We start from the raw sequence: 14,017 nt of genomic DNA, 5'->3' as shown, positions 1-14,017 counted from the left end.
GCTCCCAACACCACCCACCATGGGTGGAGGACTGGACTGTGCTCCATCCAGAGAGATGGAGATGTGGGTATGCAGTGGACCCTACCTGCCTGCCCCTCTATTGTCCTATACACCTCTGGTTTCTGTCACAACTCCATGCTGCTCTGAGGATTAGGTATGTCCGTGTGTATGTATGAATATGTGCATGTGCACATGTGTGTGTATATGCATATGTACATACGTATGGGAGACAAGTGTTGATGTCAGGTCTTCCTCGGTCACTCTCCATCTTTATTGTTGAAGCAGGGTCTGTTGCTGAGCTGGGAGCTCACCTGAATGTGTTTCCTGGTTTGATTCTTTTCCAGCTTTGGCATAAGATGCATCTGCCTTGCAGGAGGACTTCCCTGGGAGGCATGTGCAAAGTATGTGTCTGTAGCTTCCTTGAGACGAAGCATTCAGAAGTTCCATGGAACAGTTGATGAAGAGCACAGGCCCGGACCCGCTGTATGACCTCAGGCTAGCTCTATTCCCTCTCTGAGTCAATTTTCTTATCTATAAAATGGGGCCTGTGGGGAAATAGCAGGCACAAGAATGCTTAGGAAAGTCTGAATCTCCAGGTCTGTTGATATATTGGTGTTCTTATTAGGGTTGGTGGTGAGAGTGGAGTAACTCCACACCAGCCAATTGCTAGGTTTATGACTTCTTTCTTCCCATGAGTTGTTGTCAAGACCCAGAGTCCCTAGAAATGTTCAGGCAGTCCCTCCACCCCTGTGATACACAGCCGTACAATGCAACCTCAGCAGATCTGAAAGGACTCAGAGGCATCTAAGTCTTACAGAGGGGAAAGTAAGGTCTTGTCCAAAGCCAGGAAGCCTAACAAGTAGTCAGTTCTGGGATCCAAGATGTGGGTTTCCAACATCTGCTCTTTTCTAATATCCTTATGGGGGCTGTGCCTAAGGTGCTCAGCCCCCACCACTGAGCCTAGCCTCTCTCCTCTCCCCACATGTAGATTAGCCATCCCCAGCCATGCAGAATGCTGGGGTGTTCAATCCACACAGCGGGCGTCATTTCCGCCTCTGAGTTGGTGTACAGCAGATGGCTCAGGGGTTATTTTCAACTCAAGAGAGGACATTTCACAAGAGTAGAGCACTCACAGATGGGGGCAGCGGGTCTGGAACTCAGGCCAACATTCATAGCCTGCTGGAGGAGCCCCATAGCCTCAGCTCCTGTCCCGATGCTGTGGGATATGCCTCGGCCTCCCTACTCATAGACTAGGGCAGGGAAGCCATTAGTGGAGCTGTGACATCATCAACCTGGACAAGCAGGCCTCAGGGAGAAGAGGCAGGTATGGTGGGGGCTTTGAGAGAGCCTCTGTTTCTGACATGGGAAAGTCCTTGGGCGTGTGGAATGGAGCTGTCCAAGGTATTTAAGCTCCTGCATCCAAGTGGGGCCAGTGGGTGGTGAAGCTGGTGAGAGCCATGAGGCTGGGACCTGAAACCCTGCCAGCTCCTTGCTTCCACCTGAGGTCTCAGGCTGGACAGAGGCCCTAGGAGGGGAAGGTTCCAGAAGAATGTGATATGGGATAGGATGGGGGACCCATCCTGCTGAACCCCAAGTCTCAGTTCCCAGGCTTTGTGGTGCGTAGAATGCAGGTGTAAAGGAGAGACCCGTTCACAGGTCAAGGGTTTCTGGTCTCCCAGCACAAAGGCTCCATGTGCAAAAACATTTCCCTACATGCCATGTTTACTATACAATATAAGGAGTTGGAGATGTATTATAAAAGAATCAAAATATTTGCCTTGCTGGTGCTGGAATCTGGAGGGACCTTGTGTCTTTAGCATCATGTCTTCTTTCTAGGCACTGCACACAGTAAGAGTCTAGTTGGGGTCATATAAACTGAAATCCTACTTAGCTTCATTTTCCGCATTTTTCCTTGAGTCTCAGATATTTGCCTGGGTCATTAAATTTATTTGAAAACATTGTTTTGATAGATGCACACTAATTTACTCCTATAGCTACTGAATGATTTATCTAATTAACCCCCATCTCATAAGGACACTAGCTAGCTTGCCCCTCATTTTACTTGTCTCTTTAGGAGTATTGTTGTGCCCACTACGTGCACATGCCCATAATCTCAGCAAGTTGAAGTAGGAAGATGGTAGGTTCAAGGCTAGCCTTAACTACTTAGTGAGTCCCTAGCTCAGATATCAAACCAAGGACCAGAGAAATAACTCATCAGGTAAAGGTGCTAAAAGTTTGAGGGCAAACCTAACAGTTGTTTCCATTTTGAGAGCATTTTGAGTTTCAGGGTTTCAGGTGGAGACTGCCTTTAAGGATTTCTTTTTTACTTTTAGTTATGTGTGTCTCTATATGTGGGTTTATACACCTGAGTACAGTGCCCACAGAGGCCAGAAGAGGGTGCTGGATCCCCTAGAGCTGTAATCACAGGTGACTGCAAGCCACACATTTGTTTTACATCTTGATAAATACCCCTTTAGGATGTGTTAATGATTGCACACTCCCATTTGGGGGGTGATATGTGGGCATGTGAGCCACTGCACACATGTGGAAATTAAAGGACAATTTTGCAAAACCAGTTCCCTTCTTCCACCTTCATGTGGGTTCCAGGGATCAAACCCAGGTCACCTGACTCAGTGCCAAGTGTCTTTAGCCACTGAGCACTCACCAGATGACACCACTATGTGATTTATGACTCCTTTGCCCATGCTCAGTTTTGTAACATCATACCTTGTTCATGAGTTCTATACACCCAGGTGTTTGTCCATCTTCTCATATAGTTTCTGTTTTAAGAAACCATGCTTGTAGCCTAACTGTTAACCTCTTAAGACAAACATCTTAAGGACTATAGAGCCATCGACCTTATAGTGACAGGCTTTACTGGCCCAGCTGGCATGAAGTTGAACAGCCTCTGAGGGGGGAGTGAGGATGATTATAAGACAGGCAGAAAGAAGATGCAGGAGACAAATATGTGAGGGCTGCAAGTCAATACCACACCAGCGAAGATGCAGGAGACAAGTATAGGAGGGCCACAGGTCAATACCACACCAGCGAAGATGCAGGAGACAAGTATGGGAGGGCCACAGGTCAATACCACACCAGTGAAGATGCAGGAGACAAGTATGGGAGGGCCACAGGTTAATACCACACCAGTGAAGATGCAGGAGACAAGTATGGGAGGGCCGCAGGTCAATACCACACCAGCGAAGATGCAGGAGACAAGTATAGGAGGGCTGCAGGTCAATACCACACCAGTGAAGATGCAGGAGACAAGTATGTGGTCAATACCACACCAGCTATGAGCTTAGCTTTCTTAGCTTTCTTACACTACACAGTACCATAAGCAAAGCCACAAGCTAACAGAAATAATTTGCTGAGATATTCACATAAGACATCTGTTCTCATCCAAAAGCCTCCTTGTTCCTTCCACCATGGTCAATAGAATCTTCAACCCCTCGCCTTCAGCCTCAAGTGCACCTTCTTTTATCTGCCAACAAACCCTGACCAACAGGCCTGCCTTGACTCTGCTGGCAGGCAGACACCCCTCTCTCTCTCTCTCTCTCTCTCTCTCTCTCTCTCTCTCTCTCTCTCTCTCTGCTTCAGAGAAGCAGACAAACTGCTCCCAAAGTGTTTCGTTTTGATGAATAAGAACTTAGATTCTTATCTTTGGCAATGAGTGCTGTCCATTGCTTTCCTTGTAGAGATGGGCACACTGGGTACATTTTGGAGGAACTGCCTGCCAAACACCCAAGTCAAATAGCCATCACTTGCCAATCATGTATGTTCAAATGGTCTTCCATGAAAACAGCCACTACATCAGCCAGCAACGAGAAGGACTGAACATATGCTTTTCCTCCATCAGCCTCCAGAGGCAAGTACCTCTGTGTGCTCAGACGTAGAAAGTTCATAAAACCAACCATTCTCACCACTACATCCAGAACACGCATGACCACAAGCATGTGACAGTGGAGAATAGAGTGACCCTAATACACACTGTCCACCATTGTCTTGTGCTGAACCTCCAGGTCTCCATTCAACACTGCCGTTCAACTGTTGTCAGTGAAAATGGTGCATGATGTGTTTGTGTCCCTGTGGGAATTGTTTTGTCTGAGAGATCCGAAGAGCTTAGGAAGCTCTCCTGGGACATGAAACATGCCTTGAGAATCAACAGCCATATCAGTTACCTTTCTGTTGCTGTCACAAAATACCCAACAAAGGCAGCTAAAGATGGAAGGTTGTATTTTGACTCATAGTTTGGGGATACAGTCCATCATGGTGGAGAAGTCATGGTGGCAGGAATGTGAGGCAACCGAACCCATGGCAGCCGCAGTGGGGAAGCAGAGAAATGGACCCTGGCACTCAGCTCACTTTCTCCTTTGTATTCAGTTTGCGACTCCAGCCCATGCGATGACCCCATCCACATTCAGAATGGGTCTTGCTTTTCCTTCTGTTCAGCCTTTATGGGAAGGTCCTACAGACAACCTGCAGTTGTGGCCCTAGGTGACTATAAATCTAGTCGGGTTGACCATGAATAAGCATCATATAGATTTAGGAAGCAATATAGAACACATAGAGCAGACCTTGGGTACAGAACCCCAGAAATGCATAAGGCTGGAGTCACATGGTCTACATGCAGCCAGTAGGGAACTGTATGACCCATGGGGTTGGTTTTTTGTTAGAGTCTGTAAGATATAAGGAAAAGTTTGTTCAACTCACAGTTGTGAGGCTTTCATGAGTGGCCTTACTTTACAAGGTGTGGGAGAGGAACCCTGTGACTAGACAGAAAGACAGACAAGAGAGTTCATCTTGCTTTGTTAATACCTCACTCCAATGAGAACAATTAGGTTCCCACAAAATATCTCTCTCTCTCTTTCTCTCTCTCTCTCTCTCTCTCTCTCTCTCTCTCTCTCTCTCTCTCTCTCTCTCACTTTGAGGGCAGCATCCCCAGTGACTTGCCCACCTCCCTCAAGGCCCCACCTCTTAAAGGTTCTTCTCTACCCCAACAGCATGCCTTTGCTAGCAGATGCTAGCAGACAGTTGGCAGTAGGTAAAGAGTGGTAGGAACTTCTGAAGCTCAGAGCTGAGGAGGGGAGGGAAACAGGTACAAGGGCCTAGGCTGAAGGGGCACGCTCAGCTACTGGCACAGCCAGAAAGACCCAGGGAGCATTCACATCTTGATTCACACCACTGGGGAGGTCAGCATTGCCCAGATCTCCATATTCCCTACAAAGACCTAGCAGAACTGGAGGCCTTGAAACCCTGAAAACAATTTCTAGTATTTATCACATCTGCAACTTCATAGGTTTGCTCCAGTCACCAAGCATCATGTCAACAGCTCTACATGGGAAAACACCCCAGAGGCTCCAGTTTCCCTTGTCACCTGACTGAAAGGAGGCTCTCTTCTGAGACAAATGAAAAGCTAGGAGCCCTTGAAGAAAGCGGGCACTCCTGGAAGATGAGTTGGAGTGTGGTGGCACATGCCTGTGATCTCAGCACTGGGAGGCTAAGGCAGACAGACTACCATGAGTTCAAGGCCAGCCTTTGCTACATGGAGAGTTCTAGATCCCAGGCTAAACGGGGAAACACACAGAGAGAGAGAGAGAGAGAGAGAGAGAGAGAGAGAGAGAGAGAGAGAGAGAGAGAGAGAACATGACGAGAATTCTGGAAAACTTCAGGCAGACGGAAGCACATTGTTTAGCAGCTTCTGCTTCTAGGCTGGAGTGGAGTCACTATCCAGAATCCCCTCAGTAAGGACAGCTGGGAGCCCCTGATACCCTCAGAACAACTACAAGCACAAGCTGGCCGGGGGTGGGAGGAGCCCCTAAGATCCTACAGTGGAAACTCTGGGTCTTAGAGCCAAACTGAAGAAACCAGAACTGAGGCCTTGGCCATACCCAACAGCCCCCTCACCTAGAGCAGCCTTTCTCAACCTGTGGGCTGTGGCCCCTTTTGGAAACCAAATGACCCCTTCACAGGGGTCACCTAGGACTATTGGAAAACACAGATATTTACATTACAATTCATAACAACAAAATTACAGTTATGAAGTTGCAACAAAATCATTTTATTGGGGGGGGGGAAAGATCACAGCATTAGGAACATTGATAATCACTGCCCTGGAGAATGCCAGGTCCTGACAACTGTCCCAGCCAATCGCCAAGAAACATCAGCAGGCTATAATGAGAAAGGCCAAAATTCCCCATACATACACATTTGGGGTGGCGTCAGGTGCATGGTGGGGTGGGGGAGAATGACACAAGACCCCTCTTTAGCTTTCACAGCACCAGAGGAAAGTTCATAGGAGGCTGTAAGGACCCCAGACCCTCCAACCAGAGGGATCCCTATCCCTGCTCAGCAACAGCGAGGAACTTCCACCAGTAGAGGCTGACCTGGAAAGGTGGGTGTGGGTCCCTGTGGGAAATTAGCAGGCAGGCATTCCCCTGCATCTGCCTGAGTAGGTCAGAGGAAATAGAAGGTATGAATGAGTGTCGTGAGGTGATAGGTTTCCAGGGAAACTCACTCATATCAAAGCACCAGGAAGAAGTCTAGCTTAGTGGAAAAGAGCCATTGACAAATGCCAACCCAGATGGCAAGAGATACAAGAACCAGCTAACAAGGATTTCACGGTAGCCAGTGAAAGCATACTTTGGGGAACTGATCTGACTACATTGGAATCAGACTTTTAAAAAATCAAAAAGGAGTAGGGAAATCAAATGGAAATTTTAGAACTGAAAAGTATTCCAGAAAATTAAAAAAAATAAATAAATAAAAGAGACCCATTCTCAGTGCTTGATAGCAGATGAGAGAGGATTGAAGAAAGACCCATTAGACTGAATACAGAATAATGGAAATTACCTGATCTACATAACAAAGAGAAAATGTCAGGAAAAAAAGTGTCAACAGAGCCTTAGGGCCCTGTGGGACTGTAAACAAGGCTCCTGTCACTAGACTCATGGAGGAAGATGAGGAGAAGGGGGCTCAAAAGTATTAGTATATGCATAGATAATGGCTGAAAATCCTCCCAAATGTACATACACACACGTATACACACACACATACACATATACACACCCATACACACACACATATATACACACACACATATATATACATCCATACACACACGTATATACACACATATACACATACATACACACACATACATGTATACACACACATACACACATATACACATATACACACATACACATATACACACATACACACACAGACACACACATATACACACACATAAACACACATACACACACACACACACACACCTACCTCTAAAGAGCCAAGACTCTCAACGAATCCCAAGCAGTATGAATCCAAAGCATTCCACTCTAAGCAGCAAATAAACTACTGAAAATGAAATTTAGACAATATTGGAAGAAGAGGGAGAGAAATGATATTCACTAATGGGGTGATGAAGAAACAATATCTAGCATGTACACAGAAACTTAGTTTAAAAAAAAAAAAGCAGGGTCAAGCTGGAGAGATGGCTCAATGGTTAAGAGCGCTGACTGCTCTTTCAGAGGTCCTAAGTTCAATTCCCAGCAACCACATGGTGGCTCACAACCATCTGTAATGGGATCCAATGCCCTCTTCTGGTGTCTGAAGACAGCTACAGTGTACTCACATACATTAAATAAACAAGTCTTTAAAAAAATCAGGGTCAGTGAATGGCTCAGCAGGGAAAGGTACCAAGTCTAAGGACCCGGAACCCAGTTGACTCTCTCAAGTTGCCCTATGACCTCCACATAACACTCAACACACAAAATACATGTAATAGTTTTTTTTTTAATCAATCAAGTCAACTAGATATGGAACAAAATTCGTGGAGGTATTCCTCTAAAGATGGTGTACAACCAGCTAAGTGCACCTGAGAAGGACCCCAGCATGGCTGGCACCTAGGGAACTGCAGGTGATAAACCACAGCTAATGGCAGCTCCCTCCATCAGAACGGCAGGTACTGATCAAAACGCCAGAAGACTAGGTCACTCAGATGTCCACTCAGGAATGTAACACAAGACAGTCACTCTGTAGGATGGCTTAGGGATAGCATTCAACACTGTGCCTCTACCATCTGGTCGACCCATCATACTTTGGGCCATTCATTACAAATAAATGGAAACTTGTGTTAACCCATACCCAAAACAATAGTGATATAACCATTCATTGCAGCGTGCTATTCATACTAGCTTCTCCAACACCTTGTGTAATATCCTGAATAGCCTTGATCGCTAAATGGTTACACTGTTGCTCATCCATTCATAGTCTACCACTGAACCATGTAAAACATAAACAACAGGGAAAGGGGCTTGGGGAGGCCTGGCTCAGTGGTTATTGTGCAAGCACAAGGACCTGAGTTCAAATCCCCTACACCTGCATTTAAAAAAGAAAAAAGAAGAACATATTAATATGCATACTTGTAGCCTCAGCCCAGGACAAGACAAGTGTTGGGGCTGCCATCCTAGCTCCAGGTTCAGTGAGTGACTTGGTTTCAAGTCTGTGTATACACACACACACACACACACACACACACACACACACACACACACGCACACACACACACACACAAACATTCACATACCACACATAAAAGAAAGTCTAGCTCAGTGTCCAGTAAATCATCCTAAGGAAAAAAAGCTAGTCTCAGGAAGTTCACCTAGCACCTGGCTTTCTGTCTCTCACGTCACTGAGGAAAACTATTCTGAAGCCAGAGAGCAGGATAAGGTGGAGAGGGAATGGAGTGACGATAAAGACAGAGCCCATAGAGGCCTTGTGGAGTGGGAAAGTTTTGCATCTTGACTGTGGTGATGTTTGCATGGATTCATTCACAAGAACATTCACATGCTCCTGAGAATGTGTGCACATGTGAATGAGCTTTAAGACATGTCTAAGGTCACTTGCCTGGTTTTGATGATAAGCCGGGTTACACAAAATGTGAGCCTCAGATATGGCTGTCACAGAGCCTCTCTGTGTATTTCTTTGTAACCTTTACGATGACTAAAAAGTGGCAAAGAGAGATGGCTCAGTGGTTAAGTGCACTGATTGTTCTTCCAGAGGTCCTGAGTTCAATTCCCATCAACCACATGGTGGCTCACAACTATCTGTAATGGGATCAGATGCCCTCTTCTGGTGTGTCTGAAAACAGCTATAGTGTACTCATATAAATAAAATAAATCTTTATTTTAAAGTGCCAAAGAAATGGATAGATAGATAACAGATGTGTGGATGGATGAGTGGGTGGGTGGGTGGAGAAGCAGGAACTTGGAAAAATTCCTTGTGTAGGGAAAGTCTCTCTCTCTCTCTCTCCTCTTCCTCAGAGCACACACTATGACCACTGATGCCCCTCAATTACTGCCAACTGGTACCCTTGCTTCCCTGAGATGAGCCTAGAACCTGAGAAGGGAGAGACCCACGAGGCAGCCTTAAGGAGCAGATGGCCTGAGACCTATGTGTCTGGGCCAGCCAACAGGGGAGGAGCAATTCACTTCCATCCCTACCCAACCGTTCTAACCATGACACTTCTCCCCTTTCCAGAGCTGAACTTGGTCACGCAGTCCCTAGAGTCAGCAAGACATGGGTTCCATTGTGCAGCTCCTGACACCTCTGATGTAACCAGATGACGTGGAGGGGTGAGTTGAAGACGGGTATCTTTGTGGAGGGGAATGCACTGTGAGAAAAAAGATGCTATGCGTGCATATGCTTGTGTGTACCTGTGTAGGTAGAGGGTGCTGCTGGAGGGTCCATCGAGCAGGAATGAAGTGTATTTGAAAGCAACCACCTTTCTCTGCCACCCTGCAGGGGACACGTGTATCAGTTACTTAGCATTTGGTGGGGTTTGGAAATTTCCGGAATCTCTACTGCATTGGATTGGGGTGCAGTAGAGAGTGCAGATCAGTTTCATGTCCATCACCTGGCTGACCTGCTCTCAGCCCTGGGCCTGTTCTCGCCCTCCCTGCTGTTGGTGATCCGTGTAGATCCAACACTGCCTCTGCCTTGGGAGGACAGACAGCTGCCCCTGGCTCCTTTTGTACCAGCTGAGCTCACATGAAACCTCAGAGGTAGAGCTCAGGTGGCTTGCTGTGACATGCGCTGAGAGTTTCGAGGGGACAGTGCCATCTACCCTGGTGGCAATGGAATATGTGGGGCCTGGACTCAGGTCTGGGTTTTGGAGCATTGGTTCGGCTGCCTCTCTGGGTCTTGTTCCCTTCATTTGTGATATGGGGACGATGGGGACATCTTGTGACAGCCAGGCAAGGCTGTTCCTGGAAAGTGCTGGGCAGAGTGGCTGGGACACACCAGGTGCTCGTGTTGAGGGAATGCTCTTGCCCTGTGCCTAATCTATGCTCATTGGAGAAACAGCCTGCTCTCTTGGACCAGGATGCTCCCAGGCAAAGCCAGCATGGAGGAAGGTCTTTGAATGGATGGATGAGGGTCCCCTGAGAGAGGATCACTCTGGGCCGCTGTTTTTGCCTCACAATGTCCATGTGTATTGTATAAACCTTGGGTTTTTTGCCCTGTGCACCCAAAGCTGATGATGCTGCTCATCCTCCAGTCTCAGACCCAAATTCTACCCCATGAGAGCGTCCTCTGCCAAGCGAGCAGTCACCACCCCTGAATTTACCTCAGAGGGGGCTTCACTGTGCCCTCTCTCCTGCCCCCTGCATCACTCTCATGAAACTTGGTTTCTTGTCTAAGCGCTTGGGGACTAACCGGACCATTTCCAAATGTATTCTGTAATTACTCAGATGTTTGTCTAATGCCATCTCTTAACTGCCAGGCAAGTGATAAGTCAGAACAGACACATCAGCATCCAGACCCGGCAGTTTCAGGTAGGCATGAGTAGGATGGGCCATCCACAGTAGGAGGAAGTGTCAGGGCCCCCAGTATAGCGCAAGGCTCCCCATGCTCGTAGTTGGCAAGAACACAGCAGAATTTCTCCAGCCTGTGAAGACACGTTGTCTTCTCTTGTATGAGAGATATTCAAAGTCCAGGCTCCGCCACCTGGTCATTCATTTGTCCTTTCTCTTGAGCATTTCCTGTATTTGCTCACACATCTCGGCTACCCTCAACAACGGTTCAAACACGATCCCCGTCCTCTTAGTGCTGGCTCTACAGCAGACAGTAAAAACCAAGTGCAAAGGGTGGCTTCCAGATGTGATAAGCATTTTGAAGGAAGCAGAATGGGGTAACGATCTGAGAGGTGGCAAGTCATCAGAGAGGAGTGGACATCTGAGAAAGGGTCTCAGTGGCGGAAGCAGCGACTGAGGTGTGGGGCAGGCCTGGGGCCCCGGGGGGCAATGGGGTAGATATGAAGGCTCCTAGGAGCATGTGGCAGCAGGGGGACAGTAGGAAGGGCAAGATAGCTAAGCAAAGGTATGCAGGCCTCGTGGACAGAGAAGCCTGTGGATGGTCAGGCAGAGTCCATGGGGTTCTTAGGAGCCTGTATGCAGTAATGGAGATGTGAGATCTAGGACCTGTGGGAAATGAGAAATAGCATGGTACCGTGGATAGGAGGGGCAAGGGATGCAGGGAAGGAACCATGTCAGCTCTAGGTCCAGGATCCAGGGCTAGGAGTGTAAAGAAAGAGCTACATGGCCCTTTCACAACCTTCCAGCCTCAGAAATTCATTTATCTACATTAGGGTGCCATTCAAAGTGACCCTAATTCCACTATAGCAGCTGGTTGTAATAGCCAGTAGGAATCATAGTCACACAAGTGTGGCTAGCTAACTGTTACATCGACTTGACCCCGGCTAGAATCATTTTGAAAGAGGGAACCTTAACTGATAAAATGCCCTCCACCAGCTTGGCCTGTGGACAAGCCTGTCATATATTTTCTGAATTAGCATGGGAGGGCCCAATTTACTGTGGATAGTACCAACCCCGGGCAGGTGGTTCTGGGATGTTGAAAGTATCAGGCTGAGCAAGTCATGAGGAGCAAGCCAGTAAGCAAAACCACTCCATGGCCTCTGCACAGTTGGTGCTTCCTGGTTTCTGCCCTGTCGGAGGTCCTGCCCTGCCTCCCTCAGAAAGGGAATGTGACCAGAGAAGTGTGAGCTGAAATGAACCCTTTCAGCACCACGTTGTTTACGGTCATGGTGTTTCACTACAGTAAAAGAAACCCTAAGACAACATGCTCTGTGAGCCAGGCACCGGCACGTGTCCCTCATGCTCTCGGGCAGCCCAGGACGTACATGGGTTTGTTGTTTTCTTAATCCCTTTTTTACAGACGGAGACTCCAGAGCATGGACTGGTCAAGTCAAATGTCCAGGGTAGGAGACGGCAAAGCAGGCCTCTCGGCCTGTGTGTCCTGAATCCAAGCTGGATGGGATGCACTCCCATTAACAAAAGCAACCGCTACACAAATGCCCATGCTCCGGATCCCCCATGGCCCAGGCACCATCTGTGCTTGCAAACAACTCACTGTTTAGCCGTTTCAAGGTTCTGTGAGGTAGGTGGGATCTTGACCCTCGTTTTAAAAGACAAGGTTGAAACATAGTGTCACGTACCCCAAGTAAAATTCAAATTCTGGCAATCAGAGTCTAGGTTTGGAGAGGAATTGGAAATAGCAGTCTGCCTCAGTCCATTTAGATGGAGGTCAAGACCTTCACCAATCTAGCCAGTGTTCCCGCACACCCTGGACCAGGCATGGCCTGTACCCTTTGAATCATGTTCTAGGAGACTTTCCAGCTCCCCACCTCAGGAGCCCTTGGAGCTGGAAAAGCAAGGAGGGTTGATTCCTCCTCCCCTGAGCCCAACCGCTCAGGGCCAGAGCAGAGGGAACTCCCAACATAAAAGGTCAGCCGTCCAGCAGCCCTGGAAGAATCCTACACTAGAGCCACCCAAGGAAAGCAGTATCCTCTCCTCCCATAAGGGAGTCACAGCCCTCACCCTTCCCAAGAGGAACACTGAGAGAGAGAGAGAGAGAGAGAGAGAGAGAGAGAGAGAGAGAGACAGAGAGAGACAGAGAGAGACAGAGAGAGACAGAGAGAGACAGAGACAGAGACAGAGACAGAGACAGAGACAGAGAGACAGACAAGAGACACAAAGAGACACAGTCAGAGAGCTGAACCATCCATACCTGTGTAGGCCCAGCACCTGAACCACCACAGCCAATCCTGGTAGAAACCACAGGTGTCTCCTTCCACATAAAAACATTTAACTGACAGATCTTCCACATCCAAACAGCATATTAAGCTGATCATAGGGATGATTCTTCAAATGCAATACACCCAAAATTAGCAGAAAACCAAGGATGCCTGTGATGACTCAAACATAAAATGACAACCACGAGTAGTATTAGCCAGGTGGAGAAGTCCACAGCTGTAATCCTGAGACTCATTAGGGAAGCCTTGGTTACCTTGTGTCAAAAATCAAACAGAAACAACCCAGTTCTCTTTAAGCTACCAAGGATACATTGTCCCTCAGTATCCCCAGTCTCCACAAGGGACCAGCGATGCCCCAGTCTCTAACAACATGGCGCAGCACTGGCTCACAGCCCAGCTGCATCTTCCCACATACTTAAGCCATTTCCCTCTGACTTCCAAAGCCTAATGCAGCATTGGCACCATGTAATAGCTGTTGTGTAGTTCAGGGAATAACAAGGGGGAAGCCTGTATCTGTGCAGTAGAGGTCCAATTAAAGAAGAAAAAAAGCTGGGGACAGCGAGGTGGCTCAGCAGGCAAAATGCTTGCAGTGCAACCCTGGTGACTTTATTTATTTATTTATTTATTTATCCCCAGAATACACATGATAAAAAGAACTGAGTTCACGTAGTTGTCCTCCAACCTCCACACACTCAGGCTGTGGCATATGTGTACCTACATACACACACTAATACTAATAGTCTATATATTTACTTATTTACTGATTGATTGTTTTTTTTTTTTGAGACAGAGTCTCAGTATGTAGTCCTGGCTAGCCTAGAACTCACTATGTAGACCAGGGTGGCCTCAAACACACGTAAGTCTACCTGTCTCTGCCATGACCATCATATAAAACAGGGC

At 47.5% G+C, this 14,017-nt stretch overlaps 1 protein-coding gene across 8 annotated transcripts in view; it reads left to right on the top strand.

Annotated features, from left to right (window-relative positions):
* The window catches only part of Atp2b2 (ATPase plasma membrane Ca2+ transporting 2), a 313,447-nt gene that overhangs the window by 116,722 nt on the left and 182,708 nt on the right, over positions 1-14,017 (top strand). For all 8 annotated transcript variants that reach the window (XR_010065612.1, XR_010065611.1, NM_012508.8 and 5 more), the window contains 1 exon segment: positions 9,547-9,641. The gene's annotated coding sequence lies outside the window, so the exon portion shown is untranslated.

This window comes from Rattus norvegicus, chromosome 4 (assembly GCF_036323735.1).
Source record: "Rattus norvegicus strain BN/NHsdMcwi chromosome 4, GRCr8, whole genome shotgun sequence".
Taxonomy (NCBI): Eukaryota; Metazoa; Chordata; class Mammalia; order Rodentia; family Muridae; genus Rattus; species Rattus norvegicus.
The sequence above is the reverse complement of the archived record's forward strand: the minus strand, read 5'-3'. Positions and strand labels throughout refer to the sequence as shown.